The following is an 18,302-nucleotide window of genomic DNA, read 5'->3' on the forward strand; positions in this document are numbered from 1 at the left end:
CCTCTTGCCTTCCTGGGAGCAAGCTATCAAGCTCAGAACTACTCTGTGGTGATGGCCAAGCTGGCTGAAGCCCAGTCAAGGTCCTCGTGGAAATCTCCTTTATGATGCCCTGGTTCTGCCCTGAGCAACCTAAAAAGCCCTGCAAGAATCAGAACAAGTGCTTTGATCCCTCAGTTTCACACAGCTCTAATGTGAAAGCCACTGGAACCGGCATCAGAGCTATTTTTCCAACATTGTTTACACACTTGTTTATTAGTAGTCGCTGCAAGGAGAAAAGATAATGTATATGTAACACTTTCATACTTTTGAGGAGAGTGAGAAATGAGAGCACCTCAGAAAAAGTGCCACTTATTTAGGTGTCCAGCTTTCTAAACCCAAGTTGGAAAATTTTGGACCAAGTGATTTGCCCCAGGTTACCCACAAGGTCAGTGGTACAGCGAGAACAGAATCCAGAGCTCCTGACTCTATGATATATTCATTAGAACCCATTGTCACACTATTCTTTCTGAAGGAGATACACACAGCATCTGATCCTGTATTGCCATTCACTTCAATGAAGCAAGACTGGACTGATGGTATTTATTCAGGTGCATGTATATTGTCTGTAAGCTTGCATTTGCCAGTGGATATGTATACTGGAGCTTGTGAAATGTTATGCAAACATTAATACTAAGCTGTGCAACAAGTCACTTGTGTTTGCTTATTTCCCATTGGTTTCTGCATCCCATATTTTAAATTATCTGGTTCAGATGAGGGACGGAAGATTTGGCACCTACTGAAGGGAAACACAGCTGTTTGGCTCCTTGCCCTTGGAATTTCTTGAACTTCTATGGACAAAGGGGAAAGGTTAGAGGTCAAGTAGCAATGTTTATTCTGCCCTGTTCCTAATCAATTGTTCAAAACCACTGAGAGTGCTAAGTGCAGGCTTGACATTGCTGCAGACAAAGTATGTTTCTTGTCTACTAGAACCACTGAGGCTGTCTGGTACTGAATAAAAATTCCAAGCATTCCTGCAGGTTTCTGTGGGGCTGGCCCATTTGTGAAGAGAGAAGTGTACTTTAGCCCTGAACACACCAGGAAGAAACCAACTGAAAAGCAAACACTATTGTTATCCAGTTGAAATGGAATGTGTCTTTATTTGTTAGCCATTGCTGGAATGGAAAGAAGTTATGGGCCATGACAGGTGTCTCTCCAGCTGGAAGGATGAGTGAGTCATCTCTGGAAACGTCATTGTGTGCAGTTGCTAAAACAATTATTACTTTCCAAACAGAATTGTGGGGTGGAGAGTGTTTGTCCATACTTTAAAAACTTAGTTTCTCACAACCTTTAGTCTTGTTTTTGAAAAAGGGCCACGACCACAGCCCCGCATGTTGTACAAGAAAAATGAGAGGCAATTTCTCAAAATCAGGATCTTTAAGTCTACATAGACAGACAGATATGAGAAGGAGGCATGAAGTGTAACAACTTTTCCAACAGCATTCAAATAAGAAGCGGGTGGCAACAGGTCTATTACTTTAAGCACAACACAGTTCTGGCCACAATCTGATGTTAAAGAATTTTACTAGGTGTGACAGAATTCACCCCTGTATTCACACACTACACATGCTTGTAATAATCTTTGTGCAAAGTACACCTTGTATGGTATCATTTGAAAACTCATAATTTGCTGGTCAGTATTGTCCTGGTGAAATATGAGTAGCAACATTGTATGTGACATTATAAAATTCCCCGGTATGGTGTTATTAACACATGTTCCAAACCCCACAGCTCTGCCCAGCCAGAGATTGGAAAACTGGTGTGTCCTAAATGAAGGAACATGTGCTTGCCTTAATTTGCATTTAAGCAGTAAACGGAGTTATCAAGCAGGAAGGAAAGACAAAGGGCATTCAAACAGATGGAAAAAAACAGCAGGGAACATCCTTCCATATAGACTCTTTGGCTCCTGGTTCTCAGCTGGAAATGTTTTTCAAGAGGAGGACTGAAAGTTTAAAAAGAAGGAGCAAACACCCGCAAGGTACCCTCCTCTCTCTCCCTGCCCATCACATTCACTGCACGTGAAGAAACAAAGGAAGCAGCCGTTCGACTAGAGATGAGTTTGGTCAGTAAGGGCTTATCTACACTACCAGCCAGATTGACGGGCAGCGATCGATCCAGCGGGGGTTGATTTATCGTGTCTAGTATAGACACGATAAATCGACCACTGATCACTCTAGCGTCGACTCCGGTACTCCACCTCAACAAGAAGCGCAAGGGGAATCGATGGGAGAGCGTTTCCCTTCGCCACACCGCAGTGAAGATTCTGCGGTAAGTAGATCTAAGTATGTCGACTTCAGCTACGTTATTCATGTAACTGAAGTTGTGTAACTTAGACCAGCTCTAAGACTGCTGAAAGGGTGTGGTGAGAAAACTTTGCTTTGAAACTAATATAGTTTGCTATGTTAAAATGCTCACTGGAGCCTATCTTTATTTTTCTTGACTTTTATGCCTCATTTCTGACTTTTATGCCTCATTACTTGTATGCACTTAAAATCTCTCTCTTTGGTTAATAAATTTGTTTTATTGTTTAGCTAATCAAGTGTGTTCAAGCTAAAGGGTCTGGGTCACTCCATTGGGGGTAACATATTATTCCCTTGAAGAAATAATGGACTTAATATATTCGTACTGACCAGGAGAGGGCTGGACAGTACAGGACATACGTTTCTGGGGGGAAATCTGGGACTGAGAGTATGTTGGGGTCACTCTGTGATGATTTTTAAGGCTGGTAAGAGCCAAGGTGTGGCTGGCTGGCTGCAGCACACACACAGACATCGCTGGGAATGACTTGCATGCTGGAGGCTGTTTGTAAGCAGTCCAGGCTGGAGGATACAGCAGCAAAGCAGTGTAAAGGGCACCCCAAGCTACAGGGCAGGGGTGATGCAGCTACTCATTAGTCTGGAGAGTACCTTGGTATGTCACACTGGACATCTCCCTTATAGGTTCAGTCTTTTCAAAAATACCCATCCCCTTCCTTTGTCTTTATTTTAAAGTACACTGATTGAAGACCTTGGGTGTCTCATTATGGTCTTTCACTGGAGCAAACTCAATGGTCTTTTCTTTCTCTGTCTCTGTCTTTTCCTCATATGATTTCTCATGGTTGCTCTCACCAGTGCAGGTACCAACAGTGCGAGCAGTAGTGTACATGGGCTAGTGGCATTTTAACTATGAGGTCATCCTCAGCTTGTCAGAAACCATGTTGGGGATGGTCAGGCCTGGTGATTGGAGCTGTGGCACTAGGGTGACCAGATGTCCTGATTTTATAGGGACAGTCCTGATTTTTGGGTCTTTTTCTTACATAGGTTCCTATTACCCCCCACCCCCGTCCCGATTTTTCACATTTGCTGTCTGGGCACCCTATGTGGCACTCAGGCATAGTGATTGGAGCCAGGGGTCAGAGCGGGAATCAGGAGTCCAGAGCAGGGTGGGAGCGAGGCTGGAGCAAGAGCAAGGCTGGAGCAGGATTACGAACAGGTCTGGAACAGGAGCAAGAACAAGGCTGAAGCAGGCTCTGGCTTGGGAAGTCTGTTCCCATGGTCAGGCAGGAGAGCGTTCCAAGCCCTGGAGCAACACTGAGTGGAATGAGCTGCTGTTCCTCATGTAGGGCTTACATACCTGCCCTGGGAGCCACCAGATCATTTCCTGGCTTGTGGGCTGGCTGGAGCCCAGCACAGGAATGATACATGAACTCTCACACCTGCTCTGAGCAGCTTGACCACCTCACACTCACCCCGTTGATACCACCAGTGGGGCTCACCACTGGATAGCAAGAGTGGGAGATTTGTAATAAACAAATGTCTAAGGTAAGCACAGCCAACACGGTGTGTCATAGTCTGCTGTTGCTGTAACATGCTCCGTGCTGCATCTTGCATTTTACTAAAACCAATGTACTGTAGCAATGACTAATGGTTGTAAGCAGTTTAGGACATGGACTGTCTCTTGCACAGAACCAAGCACAATGATTCCTAATTGGAGGGGTGGGGCTAGGCATGACTACGATATAAATAAGACGTGATTATCATAGTGACAATGAGCCCAATTCTCCTTTTCGCCAGGGGCCCTTTGCACTTGTTCTACCAGTACAAAGGAGCTATAAGCTCAATGGAACTGGTCCCCAGGACATTCCCTGATTGTAGGGGGAAATGTTGGGGGGAGGGGGGCAGAGCTGGCATATCAGCTCTGCACCACTTCCGCCTAGCTCCCTAATGAGATCCTGGTGAAAAGGGGAAGTAGCCAGAGCACCTCTGCACTCTGGCTATTCCTGGCTGCCAAAAAACATCTTTGGGGGCCATAGGCAGTTGGATGCTAATAAGGGCAGCCCTGAGGCTGCTCTGTCCTGTACTGAGGCTGAAACAGCCTGCTGGCCAGTTCTGAAAGAAGGGAAATGTAGAGGTGGCACAAAACCATCTTTCCCCCTTTCCATCCCCAAGCTCCTGCACTCAGCACAGTTTAGAGGGAACAGGGAATTGGGGCCCTGATGACAAAACAGTGAGTAACTGTTTTGAGATCTACAGTAGAACCCTGCACGGGACTAGTGTAGAGCAGTGATCCTCAACCTTTCCAGACTACTGCGCCCATTTTAGGAGTCTGGTTTGTCTTGCAGACCCCCAGGTTTCCCCTCACTTAAAAACTACTTGCTTACTGAAAATTTGCTTACGTTCTCATTTTTGCCATATAATTATAAAATAAATCAATTGGAATATAAATATTGTACTTACATTTCAGTGTATAGTATATAGAGCAGTATAAACAAGTCACTGTATGAAAACTCAGTTTGTACTGACTTCACTAGGGCTTTTAATGTAGCCTGTTGCAAAACTAGGCAAATATCTGGACCTCTACGTAGGCCCATGGGTACACGTGCCCCTGGTTGAGAACCACTGGTGTAGAGCCCTGCAGAGAGACTGGGATCCTGTGGGTCCCGCAGGTCACACTGCTATAATAGCAGGAGTGGGTGGGAGAGGGATTTTTAAAAGTCCTGCGCAGGGCAGGGCTCTAATTTCTACAGCGTAAGGAGATTCAAATGTCACTGAAGTTCTAAAAAGAAAACAAAAGCTCCAATCTGGTGCTATAACCAAATACAAACAAGGTGGCTTGAAAGTAATCCTCTGTCTGTCACTTAGATGTTCTCGGGTGATTTCATCTCTTAGAGCGGTATGTGGTTTTTTCCTTTTGTGGAATTAAAGTAAAAGCTGCTGGCTTTTGCTAGAGTCTGCTTTTCCTTCCGCCCAAGGACCTCAAAGAGCTTGACTCTCACAACACCCCCATTTAGGTGGGGATTATTGCCCGTTTTGTTCTGTGTTGCACAGCACCTGGAGGAGTGGGGCCCTGGTCCATGTCTGGGGCTCCTAGGCGATATTGTAACACAAATAATAAACAATAATAATTAAGGTACTGAATGATTAATTGACTTGCCTGCGATCACACACTGAGAGACCAATCTCACCTCACTGAAGTCAATGGGAGTTTTGCTATCGGTTTCATTGGAAGAAGGAGCATGTTTTGCATCAGTACCAGAGTAAAGAACAGAACCTTGGAGATCCTACTTCTCTGGCTCAAACCACTAGACTCCAGTTCCTCTGGGACAACACAACACATTAGCCAGAGCACCTAACTGATCTCAGCTGGTGGCACAACATGACCCAGGGTGAACATTTAGCCTGTGCTGGGAACGAACCATCATATAGATTCATCGACTGACTCCAAATAACTCACAACAGGTGGGGGGACATCGCTAATGTTGAGGTGTTAGTCAACAGGGAGAGCATGGCAGACAAGGCTACTCTTGGGAAATCCATAGGGTGTGTCTGTCTTCCTGGGCTGGGAGGTTCACTCTCAGCTGTATTGTAGACATACCCTTAGTGACCAGCTACAGAATAGCATAGGGAAAGGTGCACTTCTTGACCATGAATCCATAGCTTCGTCTACACTGAGGCAAAAAAAAAAAAAACCTAAACTGAAAACCTAAAACTGAACCCTACCAAAACAAGACACTCCACTGCACACAGGTCTCCCTCTGGGGAGAGGATGAGAGAAAAAATAACACAGGACAGGTGTTAGTCACATTGCTTAATACACTGCTGGAAGGCGCTCAGATACTATGGTGATGAGTGTGGTATAAACACCTAGATAGAATCCCTGGCTGGGATGATTTAGCTGGGAATTGGTCCTGCTTTGAACAGGGGGTTGGACTAGATGACCTCCTGAGGTCCCTTCCAACCCTGATATTCTGTGATTCTAACCATTAGGCCCTCCTATTTTTTAGTCCCTACTAGTCAGGCAGGGGGCGCGGCCGGGGCCGGGTGAGGGGAGGAGCGAATTTGCTCACGCAGCCCTGCTGGAGCACTCCTGACAGCAAGAAAGGCAAAGCAGCCCCCTATGGCTTAGAAGGAGCTCAGGCAGCTGTGTCTCCCCGCGCTGCAGGAACACACTGCCAGGGATCCGGTTTACATTGGTGATCGGACACTAAAAATCTGGTTACCACAGGAACACATGCCAGCCGTGGGTGTAGTTTGAGCAGGCATTGTCCCCGCCCCCGTTCCTACTACCCGAGAGGTGAAAGGCAAGAGCCAGTGCACTGCACCAGGGCGGCCCGGCTTCCCCAGGCGGCAATTAAAGCGCCTGGGGCTCCCAGCAGCGGCTGGAGCCTCAGGCCCTTTAAATTGCCGCCAGAGCCCCGCTGCAGGAGCCCTGGAGTAGCGGCGGGGCTCCGGGGGTTATTTAAAGGGCCAGGGCTCCCGCTGCCTCTACTGCCCTGGGTCCTTTAAATAGCCGCCGGACCCTCGCTGCCACTACCCCAGAGCTCCGGCAGCAGGGCTCTGGGGGCTATTTAAAGGGTCAGAGCGGTAGAAGCAGGGGAGTCCTGGGCCCTTTAAATAGCCCCCAGAGTCCCAGAGTAGCGGCGGGACTCCAGAGGCTATTTAAAGGGCCCAGGGCTCCCTCTGCCTCTACGGCCCCAGCCGTTTAAATAGCCTCCGGAGCCTCACCGCCACTCCGGCAGGCTGCGGGGGCTATTTAAAGGGCCCGGGGCGGTGGAGGCAGGGGAGCCCCGGGCCCTTTAAATAGCCCCCAGAGCCCTGCTGCCGGAGCCCTGGGGTAGCAGCGCAGCCAGGGGCTCCAGCAGCAGTTTAAACGGCCTGGGGTGGTACCTAGGGTTACCATACGTCCAGGAAAATAGGGAGGGGCCAGCGCCGCTGGGTGCTGGGCCGGGGGCTGGGCCGGGGCCAGCGGTGCTGGGCCGGCGGTGCTCGGCCGGGGTCTGGCCCGGGGGTGCGGGGCCGGGGGCCGGGCTGGGCCTGGCGGTGCTGGGCCGGGGGTGCTGGGCCGGGGCCAGGGGTGCTGGGCTGGGGGCCGGGGCCAGGCCGGCGGTGCTGGGCCGGGGGCCGGGGCTGGGGGTGCTGGGCCAGGGGCTGGGCCAGGGGTGCTGGGCCGGGGTGCTGGGCCGGAGGCTGGGCCAGGGGTGCTCGGCCGGGGGCTGGCCCGGGGCCGGCACCCCAGGATCCGAGCCAGGCTGGAGTTGCTGGGGCCGGGGCCGGCCGCCGGAGGGAGCCGCTCGGTTGCGGGGGCCAGACTGGGCCGCGCCTCCTCCCCCCACCCCCACCCCCACCCCCCAGTTTACCTGCTGCCTGCTTCAGGCTTCCCGCGAATCAAATGTTCGCGGGAAGCACGGGAGGGGTCGGAGTTGGGGCGGGGACTTTGGGGAAGGGGTGGAGTTGGGACGGGGGGTATGGGCGGGGCTGGGGGCGGGGCCGGGGCCCCGTGGAGTGTCCTCTTTTTGGACACTCAAAATATGGTAACCCTAGTGGTAGCAGTGGCCGGGCCCTGGGCCCTTTAAACTGCTGCCGGAGCCCCCGGCTGCCGCTGCTACCCTGGCGGGGGATGGGGAGGGCACTTACCAGAACAGGGTGGGCTGGGGCTGGTTCTGACCCCCCATCCCCACCCCTTCCACCCAAGGCCCCGCCCCTTCCGGGGGCCAGAGCCGGCCGCAACCCAGCCCCGTACCAGTAAATCCCTATTTCTACTTTCACCCCTGCCCTACCCCCAATTTCTCTGGAGCTCTGCTTAGTGGTCAGGTAGGGAAGAGGCTCCCTCTGTCTCTCTCCTCAGCTGAGGCTGGCAGGCAGCTCCATGACGCTGCCTCCTGGGTCCTAGTGCGTGTCTCCATCATCTTCTATGTGTGCTGGGTCCTGTTTCTGGACAACTGGTGAGTGCCTGTGGGGGGCAGGGCAAGAGGGTGGCGGGGGGAAGAGGCAGTACCAGAGCGGTAGAGTAGGAAGCTTGCCCAGAACCTGCACACACGCCATCCAGCTCCAGCCAGAACGATTGCCCCTCCTATGTATAAGGAACAAATTCCCACCCATTTGTAGGAAAAACAAAACAAAACATCCCATTCTGGATACCAGTACTTTAACTTTTACAGTACCTTCCATCGAGGGGCTTCAGATTTATGATGCATGGTATTCATTACTGTATTGAACTGTACTAAAAAATCAAAGAAATCCATTTTTTTTCTTTGATGTATTTTTCTGTACCGTGATGCAGAGGCCACCAATATGCTCAGCTTAGTGCTTTCCTTATGCTCAGCCTAGTTCCACAGGCCAACACATCTTTGTACTTTTAAGGGGTTGCAAAAGCACTGGAGGAAGCTCAACACACAACGTTGTAGGTTTCTCCCTCAAGGATTTTAAATCCACTTCTTAGCAGGCTATGATAAAAAGACTGTCTGGATAGGCTAAAAGTAGGTTCTGTCCATTTTCTGGTTCTCTAGCAGTTCAATCCATCATAAAAGTACCTCACATTTGATTTCTTTTGAGTTTCATTCCAAAAACTTAAAGCTAAATAAACCTGAAGTTAGTCCTCATTTTTCTTGCCCCAACTCAAACTAACTTCTTTCCCAAGTGAAAAGTGCTGGGTAAGCCTGGAACGTGATTCGAGAAGGGAATGAGAACACAGGCCAGTTCCTGCTGACACCACAGCTACACCTGTGTGGCCTTATTGACTTCAGGGAGAACAGATTTTTGCACAAGAATAGATTTTGGTCCCTTCTGCTTTTTCACACCTGGTAGAAGCAGAATCTCATTCACTTTCCTCCCCTAAACTCTGAGCATTTGAAGGAAAAAAAAGACGCTAGGTCTGCTTGATTTACACATGCAAATAAAACAGGAACACCAGCCTTAAACAAACACTAGAACTGATGGAACAAGGGTGTCACTACAGCAGCCTTGGTTGGACTGTTCTTTTGAAAGATCCATAATGGTTCTTATAAGATGCTGATTTTCAGCAAAGTCTTTTTGTTCAGAGGGGCAGAGAACACAACAGGGAATAGCTCTGTTTTGACAACTCCTAGTTATTCAAAAGCTGAAAGGCTTTAGATTAAGTTTGTTTAATATTTGTACAGTGATTTTGAAGAGCTAACATAGTACAGAAGAGCTAAATATTATGACTGGGCAACCATCTAAAGATCTGTATCCCTTCTAGCGGTTACATTTCTTTTACAGAAAGCTTTAAACAAACAAATGCAAACTGTAGGGGGCTGGTGCACACAGAACTCATGCTTAAAAAACCGCATGTCAGAGTTGCTGATCACACATTCTAGAATAGATAATACTTAGTCCTGCCATAAGTGCAGGGGACTGGACCAGATGACCTCTCGAGGTCTCTTCCAGTCCCATGATTCTATTCTGTGATTCTAATTGTGGAAGAGCTTGGTGACGGAATGGCCTGATGTGGTGAATCACTGGAGATTAACTACACAAACTGGGTATCATCCCACAAATAATATTTGGGTTCAATGTGAAAACAGTAATTCATTGTCCTCAGCCAGTGCAACACTGGGAGGCAGCTTTCAGAGCAAGACTGCCTAAAATACAATGCCACCCAATGTATTTTTCCCACTACTATTTCCCAGGAGCGGCGCCAGGGTTTTTGCCGCCCTAGGCAGCAGCGCTCCTCCTCTGAGCATTCAGCGGCGGGGGTCCTTCCGCTCCACATCTTCGGGGCACTTCGGCGGCAGGTCCCGGAGCGAGCGAACGACCCGCCGCCGAATTTCCGCCGAAGACCCGGAGCGGAAGGACCCCCACCGCCGAATTTCCGCTGAGGACGGTAAAATGCCACCCCTCCCCCCAATCCTGCCGCCCTAGGCGACTGCCTAGGGTTGCCTAGTGGAAGCGCCGGCCCTGCTACTTCCTCTATTTCAGTGGATTTTACACCTGAGTGGTTTTCTTTTACATAATAAAAGCTGGCTGCCTCCCAGATTGCAGTCAGAGTGAGATAAGGTATGTGGTGTAGAGGCCATAGCTTGGGGGAAACATCTGCGGGGCTTGGCTTTGCACTGTGCCATGTGGAGAGCTGAGGGCAGAAGCACAAGGTTGAAAGAGGTGAACAGGATGAGGAATATTGCAGTGTTCATCCTCAGACAGATGAGCACTCCACTATCTAGGAGGAAGGAGGCCTAAGAGAAGGGCAGCGTAGCATCCCTCCTGCTACCTCTTACTCAGAAGTATCTGTTTGGAGAATTGAGTGTCGTGAGAGCAGAATAAACTTGTTACTTTTACATAAATAAATAATTTGTAAATATGTATGTAGATAAATGTTTGATGGCATCATAATTTTTTTTTTTGCAATATGTAGTTCATACTTAGCCCTTCACTCCCATTAGCCTTAGGCCCCTCACAACTGTAACCAAGCCCTGGATAGAATAGAATAGAATAGCTCTGCAATGATGAAAAGTGTCAGTGGAATTGTTAAATCTTAAACTAAGAAACATTTTTACAGGACCAGTGTCGAACACTGAATTGTAGCAAAAAATCACTTGCACTGCAGAATTTAACCGTGCCTAGGGTGACCAGACAGCAAGTGTGAAAAATCGGGACGGGGGTGGGGGGTAATAGGAGCCTATTTAAGAAAAAGACCCAAAAATCGGGACTGTCCCTATAAAATCGGGACATCTGGTCACCCTACTAGTGCCTGCTGTCTTTGAGCTACCTGAACAGTGCAAAGGGAGTGGAACAAGCCGGAGAATGTGCCCTAACTTGGTCCCCTGCACACAACACAACTAAGAGGATGTCTCTATTATATGTGTATGTATACAGCATACTTGACATACAGGAATCTGCCACTCCAGCAGTTCAAATTCTAACTGCAAAGCAAGGGAGACTAGGGTCTGGAACCTATGCAATAGCTGTTCTGCTGGACCTTATTGGGCCTGCCACTGAGTGGGGCCGGATGAAGTGAGCAGAAGGAGAGATTTCACTTAACCCAAATCATCTGGCAAGTATTTGAAACACAAAGAATAAAAGCCTGATCCTGTGAAACAGTGGGCACCCTCAACTCCCATTGACATCAATAGAGATGGAGGGTGTGCAGCGCTTACCGAATAGAGCCTAAGACAGAACATGGTGCTGTGTGGAAACAGACAATAAAGAATAATACTATAAATAATGCACTAAATCCTTTAAACACATGCTAGGAGTATGGGAAGCCAGACAGAATAATTAGAAGTAATACTAAGTGACAGAGACTATGATCTAGTGGGTTTAACTGCGGCCTGGTGGGATTGTTCTCATAACAAGAATGTTAACACATAATCTGTATAAGGGAGATAGGAAAGGGAAAAGTGGTGGAGAGGTGCTGTTATGCATCAAATGTACATACCATTGCCAGCAATCTGTCATCTGATAATGAAGAGTGTGGTGGTAAAATCCTTTGAGTATATACATAAGGCATGAAAAATGAAAGAGAAAGGACTGAGGCATCTGCTCCAGAGCATCAGGACTGGAGAGACGAGAGAGAAAAAATCTAGACCAGCTCTCAAGTTGCTTGAAACTAGAGGGGGTTGAACTTCTTTTACATAATTTTGCCCCATTCGAATGTCATGGGTATGAAAATGCTCTTATTCAGACGTCATTGGGTTTGCATTCCAGCTGGCTTCCCTGGGAGTTATGGGTGCTCAGAATTAGGCCCTTAATGTAGAGTGCAAAAACACAAGAGATAGGGGGTGGGGGATGTTAAGCTCTAGGGGTGTTGTGCAAACTGGATCAGGGTAGCCATACACAGGGCTTAATTGCACTCTCCTAAAAAATGCGCAAAATTCCAGCACTTGTCAATGCGAGTCATATGTGTGCGGATCTGAGGCCTGTTATTTGCAGGGAGAGTATTTAGTAACCCACATGGAAATTATATATATATATATATATCACATGAAAACGATGGGGTTTATTAAAGTCACAAAGAGCAGCTTATGATCCGATAAACCTAAATGAGGTAAATTCTTCAGAAAAATAAGAGCTGCTGGGAAAGACACAGGCTGTGTTTCTGATGGGCAAAGGCAGAACAGAAAATATCCTCAGGGCCTTAAACATAGTTTGACTTCTATATTTGGGGACCGAATGGCTAGGCAGCAGTTCTGCAGAAAAGGACCTAGATGTTACAGTGTACAAGAAACTGGATATTAGTCAACAGTGTGCCCTTGTTGCCAAGAAGGCTAATGGCATTTTGGGCTGTATAAGTAGGAGCATTGCCAGCAGATCGAGGGACGTGATCATTCCCCTCTATTCGACATTGGTGAGGCCTCATCTGGACTACTGTGTCCAGTTTTGGGCGCCACACTACAAGAAGGATGTGGAAAAATTGGAAAAAGTCCAGCGGAGGGCAACAAAAATGATTAGGGGGCTGGAGCACATGACTTATGAGGAGAGGCTGAGGGAACTGGGCTTGTTTAGTCTGCAGAAGAGAAGAATGAGGGGGGATTTGATAGCTGCTTTCAACTACCTGAAAAAGAGTTCCATAGAGGATGGATCTAGACTAGGGTGACCAGATTAGTAGTATAAAATATCGGGACGGGGCGGAGCAAAAAAAAGGGGGGCGGAGCAAAAAGGGGGGGCAGAGCAAAAAAAAAAGAGTTTTAAAGGGGTCTGGGGCATTAGCAGGCCCCAGCCCCGGCCCCGCGCGCTGTCCTCCCAGAGGAGCCTCCCGCCCCCCGGCCCGCCACAGGCATATGCGGGGCACAGTGGGTCCAGGCAGGGGCAGCGCGGAGCGGGCAGGAGCCGGGTCGGCGACAGGGGCCTAATCTCCGCTGCTGCCAGGGAGCCCCGCGCCTCTCCCTCCCGCTCACGGCTGTGGCTCCTTCCCGGCGGGACGCGCCTCCCGCTGCCCCGGCCACATGCGGCGTGCGTCTCCCGCACCTAGTCTCCCTCCCGCCGGGAAGGAGCAGCTGGACGCGTGCCGCATGTGCGCGGGGCAGGCCGGGGGGCGCATCCCGCCGGGAAGGAGCCGCAGTCGCGAGTGGAAGGGAGAGGCACAGGGCTCCCTGGCAGCAGCAGGGATTCAGCCCACGCCCCCGCGCCGCCCACCTGGCCCCTGCCCGCTCTGCGCTGTCCCTGACCGGACCCACCGCGCTGCCCCGCGGGCTGCAGGGCTGGAGCAGCCTCCAGGCTGCGCTCCCGGCCCTGGGTGCAGCAGCCCGGGCAGAAGCCCTCTGGCGCGGCGGGGGGCTTCACAGCTGAGCCCCCTGTCTCCCTCCCTTGCCAGCCCCCCTTTGCCCACCCGGTGCCCGGGTGCTGGAGCTGACTCACCAGCTCCAGGATCCAGGCACCACCGCCACCCTCTCCCTCCAGGCTTGCACCGCCATGCTGCAAGTCTGGGAGGGAGGAGGAATGCTGCATGGTTGGGGAAGAGGCGGGGCCAGGGCGGGGATTTGGGGAGGGAGCCAATGGGGGAATGAGGGGGCGGAGCTGGGGCGGGTGCGGGGGGGGCGCGAGCGCCAGAGCGGAGGGCAAAATTTCTTTTTTGTCCAGTGTCCCGACCAAACATTGGTCGGGACGCAGGACAAAGAAACAAATATCGGGACAGTCCCGATAAAATCAGGACGTCTGGTCACCCTAATCTAGACTGTTCTCAGTGGTACCAGATGACAGAACAATGAGTAATGGTCTCAAGTTGCAGTGGGGGAGGTTTAGGTTGGATATTAGGAAAAACTTTTTCACTCAGAGGGTGGTGAAGCACTGGAATGGGTTACCTAGGGAGGTGGTGGAATCTCCTTCCTTAGAGGTTTTTAAGGTCAGACTTGACAAAGCCCTGGCTGGGATGATTTAGTTGGGAATTGGTCCTACTTTGAGCAGGGGGTTGGACTAGATGACCTCCTGAGGTCCCTTCCAACCCTGCTATGCTATGATTCTATGAGGGGCAGCTTCAGCCAGGCTAACAGGGATGCGCATGGGGGGGCAAATTCCATGCCTGTCTGAGGCTTGAAGGGCTGGACCCACTGTGGGGTCACCGCTGACCCATGGGGTTGAGTGCCTGTTCCAGGGTTTGTTTGGGTCTTGCACAGGGACCTGGTGGGGGAAGGCCACAGGGTGGCTAATGTGCAGGAGCCCCTAGCCTGCGGGACCTTGGAAGTCACGGCTGCGGGACCTTGGAAGTCACGGCTCCGGGGGCTCAGGGCGGGGCTAGGACTGCCCCACGCCAGCATGTGGGTTTCCTGTTGACTCCCCGTGTGCTGCATAGCACAACTCTATAGGAGCTCATTGTGCTGAGGCATGGGCCGTGTATAGGTAGCAAGGGCGTATAGTATGAGAGTTAGGAGTGGCGAGGGCCAGGGCATTGCTAACCGGATCCACCAGCCATTGCCTTGCATAAGTAGGTCAGGGAAGTCACAAGTGCTGTTCATCTATGCTGCAGCCACAAAGCTGTAATAGGGGCTACCGAGTGGTTTGGGGTACTAAGCTCAGCTGTTCAGCCATGAAGTGAGGGATGGAGTTTGCCATCACATTTCAGCAGCATCCTGAAAACTCTCCTGATGCTCAGCAGTGTCTGTCATAGACACACCTGCAGCACCACGTCCCATTGAGGGATGCTGGCAACAGCAGCCGCACTGAGCAAGCAGAGACAGCAGGGGTGCTAATGCATTAACTTTACTGTAAAATTACACATGTGCCCACGTGTTTGCAGTATTTGGGCCCTGGAATGTAAGCGTGATGGGGCAGGGAATGTTTCTTTAAAGATGTGTTTTTACATCCCTAGTGCAGTGGGGCTGGGATCACTGATTGGATCGCTCAGGTACTATCCCCATAAAAAGACCTATTGTGGTTTAACTTGCCCCTGTGATGTGTTTTTTTACAGGGCGACTCCCAGTGCAGCTGTGTTTGCAAACTTGGAAGCGGTGCTGGAGTAGCTGCTTCTCACCCCCATTTCCACCCGGCCTGTCTCCTCCTTTCTATATTTCCCCTCACCCCCACCTCTTTGTTCAGCAAGGCTGAGGCTTGGCAACCAGAAGTGCCTGCACTCACAGCCACCCTCCAGCTGCTCGAAGCTGCTGACAGGGTTGGGGCTGGCTGGTGGCTCGCTATGGCCATGGCCTGACAATGTCCATACCCGCTGCTCCTGGACAAAGAGCAGCAGCTTTTCCTGCAGCACCTCAGTGCCAATGAGAGGAAGAAGATCCTCAAGCGCTCGGCTTCCAATGACATGAAGCAGCGGAGGCAGCAGGTGACAGTCACTGCCAAAGCAGCAGCCAGTAGTGGGCGCTGCAGCTGGGAGTGGAGACTGAGGATAAGGGGTGGGGTGCATGCCCGGGGGGGCAGTGACTCAAGCTATTTGAGAGGCAGTTGAACCTTTAAACTGTGCTTCCCCCACTATCAACGTATACACCCCCAATCTCTGCCCAGGCTCAGGGCCCCATGGCTTGACCCTCAGATGAGCTGAAACTTTGACCTTCGCAGAGGATTTTCACCAGCTTTACAAACACAACTTAGTATCAACTGTGCGCCCGCCACCCTGCACAACACCCCCTCCTGGGAATACCCTCAAACGAGTAGCTTTTTGCAGTTGCCAACCTCGCACTGACCTTTCAGCGTTTAAAGTTTGACTTTGAAAAGTTTGCTCCTAGTGTGCACATTAATTACATGCAACTGTATTAATTAATCATGCAGTAAATACTCATATTTCTATACCTTTGAGGAAGGTGTGTGTTGTTATACTAGACTGGAATCCACACATCACAATTTCGATCCGGACCCATGCTTTTCGCAACTTGGGGGGAGGGGGCGGGAGGGCGTTTGGATGCAGGATTTTGTTTCAGCCCCATTTCTACATCATTCCTGTTTTAAAAAGAAGTAAACAGAGGTTTAAGTGTTGCTTCAAGAATTGAGCTGGAGACAGGCAGCCCCCATGAGCCTAGACTCCTCGTCCTCTTCTCTGCCACTGCTCCCATTCTAGCTGTTTTTCTCTAGAGCCTTGATTCAAGTTTAGATTGGTAGGATTTGGCTTTGCTCCTGTTCCCGATCTATCTAACCTGCAAATGAACTTTGGTTCTCGGTGTTTTTAATCCTAATCCTTCTTCCTTTCCAGCAGATGCTATGTTAAAAGAAATAACAGAAATGTGTTGTACATGTCTTGCCCAGGAGCATGATGGGGAAGGGGAAATCAACCAGTGTCATAGTCTACAGAAATAAAATAAAAGCTCTGTTTAGTCATAGCCTCATTGCAAACAACCTGTTCTGCCTTTGAGAACTATGAGCTCAAACTGTGTTTATTTCCTCCGGAGTGAGTAACAGACAATACATCCAGATCTCCAGGAAGTGCAGCTCCAGGACAGCAGATAAAAAAAAAAGGGCAATATTTGTAAACCGAAAGCTACAGCAAACATCTTTACAAGAAGCAGCTCATCATTTGACAAGTGTTGACACAAAGCCATCATGTTCTGTTTATAAAGCACAAATCCCCAAAACAGGAAGGTAAAAGACGTGACAGTGTCTAGGTTTAGCAGTTACAGACAACCCTCACTGTGATGCTGCGAACAGGGACAGTAAGCATTTCATTATGTTGGAAATTCGGGCATCATGCAATCCTGCCTGCTCCCCATTCCCTTTGTGAGTAAGAAGAGTCTTAGGTGAAGAACAACTCTGGTTCCCCTAAAGGTGGTGGAGAGAGGTTTTACACCTATGGGCACAAGGGAGCAAAGCTCTGAGGTGGCTGCCAAGGCACCAACACAGAAAGGGCCTTTGGAGAGGACCAGAGCCTTTGTATCCCATGAGTACACAGACTGTGCAGGGGGAGCACAGGGTCTCAGGCAGAACCCTAAGGCTGTAGTACCCACGGAGCAGCCTGAGGTGGGGTAAGATTCATAATGTGAAATCCTGGTCCCAGTGAAGTCAACAGCAATCCTGCCATTGACTTCAATGGGGCCAGCATTTCACCCATAGATTTTAAGGCCAAAATGAAACATTATGGTCATCTAGTCTGACATCTTGCATAAGACAGGCCTTAGAATTTCACCCCATCATCTTCTCTTTTAGAAAGATATTCAGTCTTGCTATAAGCACTTCAAGTGCTAGAGAATCCACCCTATTCCTATGTAGATTGTTCCAATGGTTAATTACCTACACGGATGTTTGCACCCTGTTTCTAATAGGTGCCGAGGTTCTTTCCCCTCAGCGTCCTCTGCAGGCTTCCCCAGCACACAGCTCAGTTACTCAGGCTGCATGCTGGGGTCCTTGATGGAGTGCACTGCCTACAATATACAGGTTTAACTACAACCCTTGAAAGTGGAAAAAGTACAGGAGAGATACTCCTCTCTGACATAAGACACACAGTGGGGAAGTTTTCAAGTTCCTATCCTGACAAGGGAGCCAGATAAAATTTGTACTGAAAATAAAACCTGTGGAGGCCTTGGATAAATTACAGAGTTAAATACTGGCGGTCTCCCTAGCCCCTACCCCTACTCCCAATTCCTTTCTAGCACGGACTTTACTCCTGACTATATTTGCAAGATAGTTATGTGCGCACAGAACACACTGCATTTTTATTTGAAGTGGGATTTTTAAAAACATCTAAGGGAGTGAGGCACTCAACTCCCATTTACTTTCAATTTGCACTGATAACCATTGAGAGTTGAGCACCTTCCTCTCTTAGGAGTCTTTGAAAATCCCACTTTTAAACCAAGTTTCTGTAGTGTCATTGTGGCCAGGGCCGGCTCCAGGCACCAGCGCAGCAAGCAGGTGTTTGGGGAGGCCAACAGAAAGGAGCAGCACGTCTGGCTCTTCAGCGGCAAGTCCCTCAGTCCCCCTCGGAGGGAAGGACTGGCCACTGAATTGCCGCCGAAGAGTGTAGAGTGTACCGGCGGCGGTAGAGCTTGGAGCGGCAAAAACACTGGAGCCGGCCCTGATTGTGGCATATGCAATAGCCACAAAAGTGTTGATTTGTAAAAGCCAGCCGCTCACCGGCAGCTGTCCCTGGTCATGCTCTTGTGTTCAAGCAGCGCGCACACCCCTAGA

The 18,302-nt window shown here is 49.8% G+C and overlaps 1 long non-coding RNA gene across 2 annotated transcripts in view; it reads right to left on the bottom strand.

Annotated features, from left to right (window-relative positions):
• LOC135982176 (uncharacterized) overlaps positions 1 to 18,302 on the bottom strand; it is an 80,543-nt gene that overhangs the window by 23,909 nt on the left and 38,332 nt on the right. For both annotated transcript variants that reach the window (XR_010599385.1, XR_010599384.1), the window contains exon 3: positions 15,981 to 16,127. This is a non-coding gene — a long non-coding RNA (uncharacterized LOC135982176). The remainder of the gene's footprint in view (positions 1 to 15,980; positions 16,128 to 18,302) is intronic.

Source organism: Chrysemys picta, chromosome 3, assembly GCF_011386835.1.
Source record: "Chrysemys picta bellii isolate R12L10 chromosome 3, ASM1138683v2, whole genome shotgun sequence".
NCBI lineage: Eukaryota > Metazoa > Chordata > Testudines > Emydidae > Chrysemys > Chrysemys picta.